At 41.6% G+C, this 8,242-nt stretch overlaps 1 pseudogene; it reads right to left on the bottom strand.

Moving 5' to 3' along the window:
• Positions 1-637: 637 nt before the first annotated feature.
• On the bottom strand, positions 638-2,569 carry LOC127770751 (uncharacterized; annotated as a pseudogene).
• Between the last annotated feature and the right edge of the window lie 5,673 nt (positions 2,570-8,242).

Genomic DNA, 8,242 nt, shown 5'->3' with positions numbered 1-8,242 from the left:
AATCTCATTCTTCCGGCCAGGACGAGATGCAAATCCAATGCAGTACTGCTGAGTGATAAATCTCTCAAGTCCTAACTGAATGTCATATACATAAAGCAATCTATATCCTGGTTGGGGGATTGGGGCTACATTGCTATAGCAATCCTCTTCTTCCAAAGGCCAAATTACTACAGCAATCTGAATCGAGTACTGGGTTCACTGTGGTGTACGATGCAGGTTGATTAGAACGCAAAGTTATCTTTTGCAATGAGGTATCTGGAATTCTGGATCCTCTTCCATACTCACCACAAAAGAGAATCCAAATACAGTATATGTATCAAAATTCAGTAAAACAGTACTTTCACACCCGTACTGAAAAGAAAGTGCTGAGGAATGGTAAAATGGTTAGTATTACAGAATATCAAAATACAAGATTGAATGGTAGATGAATATTCAGCATTGCAAAATTTGAGTTTGAATGGTAGATGAATATTCAGCATTGCAAAATTTGATTTAATTCTCCGCATTATCACAGGATAACTACTTTCCTAGAGTATTTCATACATAGGACAGGATAACAATTTCACCAGTTTTTATTTCTCTGTAGTTAAAAAAAAACAGGTGAGTATAGCAGACATCATAAGCTACCCTGTTTTGTTTCTAAGCAGTCATATCATACAGAAAAAGGATGCAGTCACCATTCTTAGCAACATTTGCACACACATCCATATTATGTAATGAGCAAGGATGTCGCAGGCAGGAGTGGCAGACTCAGAACACAAAAGAAGGCTCTTAATTGTAATGCTAATAGCCAACATAAGAAATGGACCAAGTTGAGAAGTTATACAAACAAAAAGATCCCTTCGCCCATGCAGTCTAAACTGTTTCGGTGCTCATAGACATAAATATTGGCCCCAGATTATCTTACAGTTGAGTAAATAGCAGATTAACATCTGTCACCAATAAAGAAACAATACTGAGAATGCTATCGCATTTGATTCATAAAGCCCATTAAAATTCCACCAATAGTCGTATAGGCACAGAGACTACCAAAATCACAGAAGTGGAAAAATTATCTTTTTTTTTTTCAGAATATCACCAAAATGCTTGTCCCCTGATAAGAGAATTGGATAGAACAATGTCTCGAGATAATTAAAGATTAAATTTGCCGACCTTAGCCTAGTTAGCAGTTAAACATTGGTGAGATAGTCTTGGAGCTGCAGACTTCCCATAGTTTCCTACTAAAGACGGCGGCCACGCCATGATGTAGGGATGGAGATGACGGGACCGAAAACTCATTGGAAACAGCTTCTCAATCTTCTTTGTTTCTATGCAGAGTGAAAAGATCATCTCTGTTGTGGCCAAGTACACAAAGCCATCGTTTATAGAGTCACCACCTTCAGCCCACCATGGATTCCCAGTTGGTTTGCTTCCTCACTGGAAAGGATACTGTCAGCAAATCTCCACCTCTCAACACCCTTCTCGTCGAATTTGCGCATCCATACACTAACGGTGGTTCCGACGACGCAGACAATGCAAGGGACGTCATCTTTGGTTTCACCAACGGCGAAGCTGCAACCCTGTTGGACCTCGGAGAATACCGGGATCTCGTGGACTGTGAACTCCTTGTTGTTGGTGTCCAGCACCAGCATGTGCTCCTTGTTCTTGAAAGGCCAGAAAATGAGGCCATTGGCCTGCATCCCGGGCTTAAGCCAATGCTTGTTACCGTCGTGCGGCGCAACCGGCGAAGCTCTCGCCTCAATGTCTACCCACGGGAGATGGCACCAACCGTTGGTGCCATTTGAGAAGACGGTTGCCTGCACCCTGGACTCATCGTGGCAGAGCCAGACCAGCTGGAATGACATGGGATCCTCTTCCGAGCAAATCAAGTGTAGGTCGAGGGAAATTGGCGAAGATTCTTCTTCTTGGCCGGTGGCATCTGCCGCACCCGCATTGTTGGCCGCAGAATCGTTGATCCGAAAGGGCATATTGATGAAATCTGTCATCCGCGGGGCCATGGGGTTGACGGTGGCGACCAATCCGGCGTCGGAGTTCACGAGGAGGAGGTAGCCGCCCCGGCAGTCGGAGACGCGCCATCGGAGGGGCGCGCCGCCGTCGTCGAGGTCTCGGAGGCGGCGGGTGAGCAGGAAGTCGCCGCCGCGGATGGCCGCGAGGACGTCCCGGTCGCGGCCGTGCGAGGGCAGGAAGACCGGGAGGCCATGGCCGCGGGGGTCGCAGAAGACGCCGAGGAGGGGCGGCGGGTGGAGGTCCCGGAAGCGGCGGCGGAAGGACGGGGAGGAGGCCACCGCGGCGCGCCACGCCCGGCAGGTGAGCGCGGCGCGGACGAGCGAGGCGAGGGTGGGGAGGCGGAGGAAGATGTCCAGCAGGAGGTCCTCGCCGAGGGAGTCGATGGCGGTGCGGTGTGACGTCTTCCGGGATTTCGCCGGCGGTGGCTGGGTTGGGTCACCTCCGCCGGCTGGAGCGTCGTTCGCCGGCCGTGGCGGCGGCGATGATCGCCGGGCAGTAAACCATACTTGCCCCATGAGACAAAATGGACGGAGTTTCTTTTTCTTTTTTTCTTTTTTTTTTTAGAAATGGACGGAGAGTTAGGGGCTGTTTGGAACAGCTTCAACTCCTAAATTTAGCTGGAGTTGGGTCTGGAGTGGAGTTGTGGAGCTGCCTAAATCCAGCTCCATAACTCTAGTTTATTTTATGAGAGAGCTCCACCCAGCTCCATTCCCAGTTTTGGTAGAGCTGAAACTGTTTGGCTGAGCTCCAGCTCCAAGAGGGATGGAGCTGGAGCTGGAGCTGTGCCAAACAGACCCTTAATTTAAGGGCTTTATTGTTGGAAATGATTCTTATGCGTAAAAAATAGAACGGTTCATTAGCACATAATTAATTTAAGTATTAATTTTAAAAAATATATTAATATGAATTTTAAAGTAACTTTGTTATAGAACTTTTTAAAATAATGCACCGTTTAACTTTGGAAAACTTGAACGTGAAAAACGAGTGAATAGAGTTGAGGAAAGTGAAGGATGGTTATGGGTTGATAACTTGATATAACAAAGATATAATATTGGGCGGATTATTGTCTTATGGTGTGAATTGTTTATTTATTTTATAAATATATTAAATATTTTAATAAATGAAGTTAATGAATAGTTTAAAACAAGTAGCCTAACTAATGCAATAGAAAATACATTTTTCGAATTGTGAAGGGTATGTATAATTTATTTTAATAATCTGGTGAATAAAAATATATGGCCTTAGACTTTTGTTTTTTTAAAAAAACATGAAGTATAAAGAATAGAATACTTTGGATATATTTGGTTAACAAGCACATCTTGTCATATTTTATACTACCTCCGTTTTAGGTTATAAGACTTATAATATGTCTAGATTCATTAACACATATATATGAATGTGGTATTACTAGAAAGTCTTATAACTTGAACCGAGGAAGTAATGTTTAAAGTAAGATAAGTTTAATCAACTTGCATATTTGTTGTTTACGGATACAGTTGTGACAATATACCTTTCCAACCCTTCAAACAAACTAGGTCACATTCATCAATGACTTCGAAATGTGTGTCGATATTATTTTAGACTTGTTAAGATGGGAAAAAAAATTGAGTACCTAACCTTAAACATAAATAAGTTTGATAACTTTTTTTTTCAAATGGTGATAATATATGGTTAGCAACCAATCAGACATATTTTTTTTTACAAGAGATCAGGTATTTTGATATATCTTATTGAATGAAGGGTGAATGGGGTTAGATGGTAGTAGTAGGGTAAAGATGTAAAGGACATTTAATAGAGAGTGGTTGATGAGAGAAGTTCTGTATGTTCTAAAATATTTTGAAGTATGTTTTTTTAGATAAGACTTTGATAAATATTTTTGTTTCGTTATTTGTTCTGACACAAAAATCCAATTAATTAGATTCATGTTTAAAAGTGCTTACTTATGATTATGTTTTTATGACATAAATGATACCCCAATAATGCAATTATTGGCTAGTCAAAGTCTTGTCATAACGAAACAAAATATGCATTATATTTTGAAACAGATAGAGTATTTATGAGTTATTATATTTGTGAAAAAAATAAATGTTAGAAAATCTTATATTCGTGGACACAAGAATTATTGGTATAAATAATAAAACAATAAATGCCAAACCTCCCGACCAAACTAGAAAAGCATTTCATGTCATGGTAGGATTTTTTTCCATATAGGCTCCTTTGATTCATAAGGCTGCGTTCGATCTCTACTTTTGAAGAGAGATTTTTAACACATGTAAAACGAGAAAAATAATTAACACATGATTAATTAAATATTAATTATTATAAATTTGAAAAGTGAATATATTTGATTTTTTTAAACAACTTCTTTATAGAAACATTTTGCAAAAAAAGAATAATTTAAAATAGTTTGAAAAACGTGCTAACAAAAAACGAGAAAGTTGAAGAAAAAAACCTAAGCCAAGATACTACCTTCATCCCAAAATATATAGTAGTGTCATATTCTCTTAAGACAAATTATATTACAGACTTACCAAAAAAAAAAAATCCTCAGCATTGAATGTTACAGAATATCAAACTAGCTACAGGATTGAATGTTGGATGGATATTAAGCATTGTGAAATTCGATTTGATTCTCCGCATTATCACAGGATAAGTTGATAACTACTTACCTATTTCATTTCATACATAGGACAGGATAGCAACTTAACCATTAAAATAAAAGTGAGTAAGCAGGTATTATAAGAACCCTGTTCTGTTTCCAAACAGCCATATCATACAGAAAAAAAGATGCACTCACCATTATTAGCAAATTTTGCACACAGATGGAGGCATAAAGCAAAGTTTGCTGATCAGTCCATGTTATGTAATGAGCAAGCATGTCACAGACAGAATCACAGAACACAAAAGGAGGCCCCCTTAATAGTGCCTAACCAACAGCTACATAGCTGCTGACACAGTAGCCAACATGAGAAATGCTACAAAAAAAAAAAAATCCCTTTACACCTTGCAGTCCAAACTGTTTCGATTTCCAGAGGCAAAATATTGGCCACAATCGTTTTAAGCAGTGTGAGTAAATTGTAGATTAACATTGGTCGCAAATAAAGAAACAATGTTAAGATCATTGTCAAGTAAGATTCATATATCAGTTTAAAAAAAAGTAAGATTCATATAGCTAAACAAAATTCCACCAATAGAGTCGTATAGGCACGGAGAGTACCAAAATTTTGGTCCCCCTGATAAGAGAATTGCATATAACAAATTTCCAGAGGCAATTAAAGAATAAATAGACTAGGTAGCAATTAAACATTGATGAGATCATCTTGGAGCGGCAGCAAACTTCCCATAGTTGCCTACTAAAGAAGGCGGCAACGCCATGGGATGGTGATGATGGGACCAGAAACCCATTACAAACAGCCTCTCAATCTTCTTTGTTTCTACACTATATGAGGGTTGTCATAGCACAAACTCATATAAGTCTAGTAGTAGATCACATGTCGTACATATAGCTTCTTGCCACATTTAATTTTGTCTAACTATTTTATGGCCTTCGATTTTGTAGAAAAAAAAATGTGGCATGCCAAACCTTAATTAGCAGAAGAAATTTAACAAACAAGTCTTCCTTGATTTGGGCGCTAAAAGCTTATTCTTCTCCGGTGCCTTTAGGTACTTGACGAGGCACTAGCCTTTCTGAACCAGAGTGCCCAACTAACAACGACGAACACATACGCTCTATCATACAGATTATCAAAGAGACGGAAAAAAGCAATCCTCCATGTCTTCTTGAATAACAAAGCACAAAATACTAACCACAAGCCAAGCAGAAACCCCACGATTATTCCTAGAGTGAAAGACATCTCTGTTGACCAATCATTGTTTTTTTGAAACCTTAGCCAGCTTAGCTGGTTTTATATTTTAGAAGATAAGCACTGTACAAATGCCACCAATGGTGACAAGGGGAAAGACAGGGGGAGGAGAGCAGAAAAAAAGGAAAATTACAATAAAGGATGAGAGGTTAAGGCGCTATTCTCGCAACATTTTTTGCCCCACATGCCGACCATGTATGTATTTCGTCTATTATTCTTGCCGTTAGTTGAGGGATTTGAAGTTCTTTATCTTTGAAAACTCGCCTGTTCCTCTCGCACCAGATTTCCCAACTCAAGAGAATGTGCAGTGACTGCATCCCCTTACTTTGATATTTGCTTTGTTGCTTTGTTCTTGATTCCCACCAGTCAACTAGGCTCTCGTCCGTATTGTGCACCGGGAAGGGTTGGTTGTGGTTCATCCTAGCCATTATTTTGTCCTAAATTTCTCGCGTGAATGGACAATCCTTGAATAAATGTTGCGCTGTCTCCAAGTTCCTGTAGCAGAGTTGGCAAAAGTAGTTATTGGGCCATTGTCGGAGTTGCAAGCGGTCGGATGTCCATATCCTGTTTTGCAGGACAAGCCATGCAAAGTTTTTGCATTTGGATGGCGCCCATGTCTTCCAAATCAAGGTGGCGGCCCTTGAGTCTTCTCTACCGGCGAATTGGGCTAAATAAGCCAATTTTGCTGTGTATTTACCGGTATTTGTCCATCTCCAGGTGATGGTGTCTTCAACTCCTTCCTCCAGGTTTGTCTCATTATCCCAGATAAGGCGGAACACTGCGAAGAATTCTCGGATCAGTGGCATGGACAGCTCATGCCTAATATCCTCAATCCATTTGTCATTGGTTAACGCATCCTGAACCAAGCGTTGCTTTCCTTTAGAGTGGTTGAAAAGCGCTGGCGCTAGGTATTTTAGTGGCTGGTGTCCAATCCAGTTGGATGTCCAAAATTTTGCCTTCCGCCCATTACCAATTGTTACCTTTGTTGCGGCCGCGAAGATTTGCTCATCTAACTCATCGCAGGGGGGTGTTGTCCCAACCCAAGGTTTGTTAGGGCACTCCCACTCAAACCATAGCCAAAGGAGTCTCAAAGCTCTCGCGAATTTATCAAGGTCCAACACGCCTAGTCCTCCCATCTTTATTGGGGAGCATACTTTTTTCCAATTCACTTTGCACTTCCCCCCGCTAATCTCTTGATCGCCGGCCCAGAGGAATTTCTTCCTAATCTTGTCCATGTCTGTGAGGAACTGTTTAGGCGGCTTTAAGGCGGTAAGGAAGTAGGTTGGTATGGAGCTGAGAACAGACGTGACTAGCGTCTTCCGCCCTGATTGCTGGATTAACTTCCCTTTCCATCCCGCTAACCTTGATTGCAACTTGTCCATCATCGGTTGCAGGTGTATTCTCTTGATGCGGCCTGGGGTGAGCGGCAATCCCAAATATGTTATGGGAAAATTGCCCCGCTGTCCATTGAAATTTTCCAACACCTCAGACAGGTTCTGCTCTGCGCATTTGATGGACACGACCGAGCTCTTGTGCAGATTCACTTGAAGGCCTGTGGCCTCGCCGAAGAACATGAGGATGCTAATCAAGTTGTTGACATCATTCCTGATCAGGTTTATAAAGATCGCTGCATCATCAGCATATAAGGATATTCTGAACCGCACTGCTCGGTTTGATAACGGAGATAGAAGCCCCTCTTGCGTGGCCTTATTGAGTAGTCGTTGAATCGGGTCAATTGCTAGGATGAAGAGGTAGGGCGAGAGGGGATCACCCTGCCGGAGGCCTCGCCTGTGTGTAGTTGGTTCTCCCGCTATCCCATTGAGTAAAATTCTAGATGATGCAGTCGATAGGAGAAGCACAATCCAATTTCTCCAGCACTGACTAAAGCCTCTCCACTGCAGCATTTCGATAAGGTATTCCCTAGATACTGAATCAAATGCCTTTGTTATGTCCAACTTGAAGAAGAGGGATGGTTTCCGTTGCATGTGCAAGGACCGGACCATGTTGCGCACATAGAGGAAGTTATCTTGTATGCATCACTTCTTGATGAAAGCACTTTGGGCATGCGAGACCAAATCACCAAGCAGTGCTGCCAGTCTCATTGCCAAAGTTTTGGATATAAGCTTCGCCATAGAGTGGATCAGACTAATGGGTCTAAAGTCATTCACCGAGCGTGGCGATTCTTTCTTCGGCAGCAGCGTTATCATGGCCCTGTTGATGCTTCCAAAGTTCCCCCCTGTGAGGTTGTGAAAGCTTGCAAAAAAGTCCACAATTTCCTTTTTTATTATGTGCCAGCAGCTCTTGTAGAAAGCTCCAGTGAAACCATCTGGGCCCGGCGCTTTTTCCTTTGGAGAGTTTTTAATTGCTTCCCA

The sequence above is a fragment of the Oryza glaberrima genome, chromosome 1, assembly GCF_000147395.1.
Source record: "Oryza glaberrima chromosome 1, OglaRS2, whole genome shotgun sequence".
Lineage (NCBI taxonomy): Eukaryota > Viridiplantae > Streptophyta > Magnoliopsida > Poales > Poaceae > Oryza > Oryza glaberrima.
Note: the sequence above shows the minus strand (reverse complement) of the source record. Positions and strands in the feature narration are given on the sequence as shown.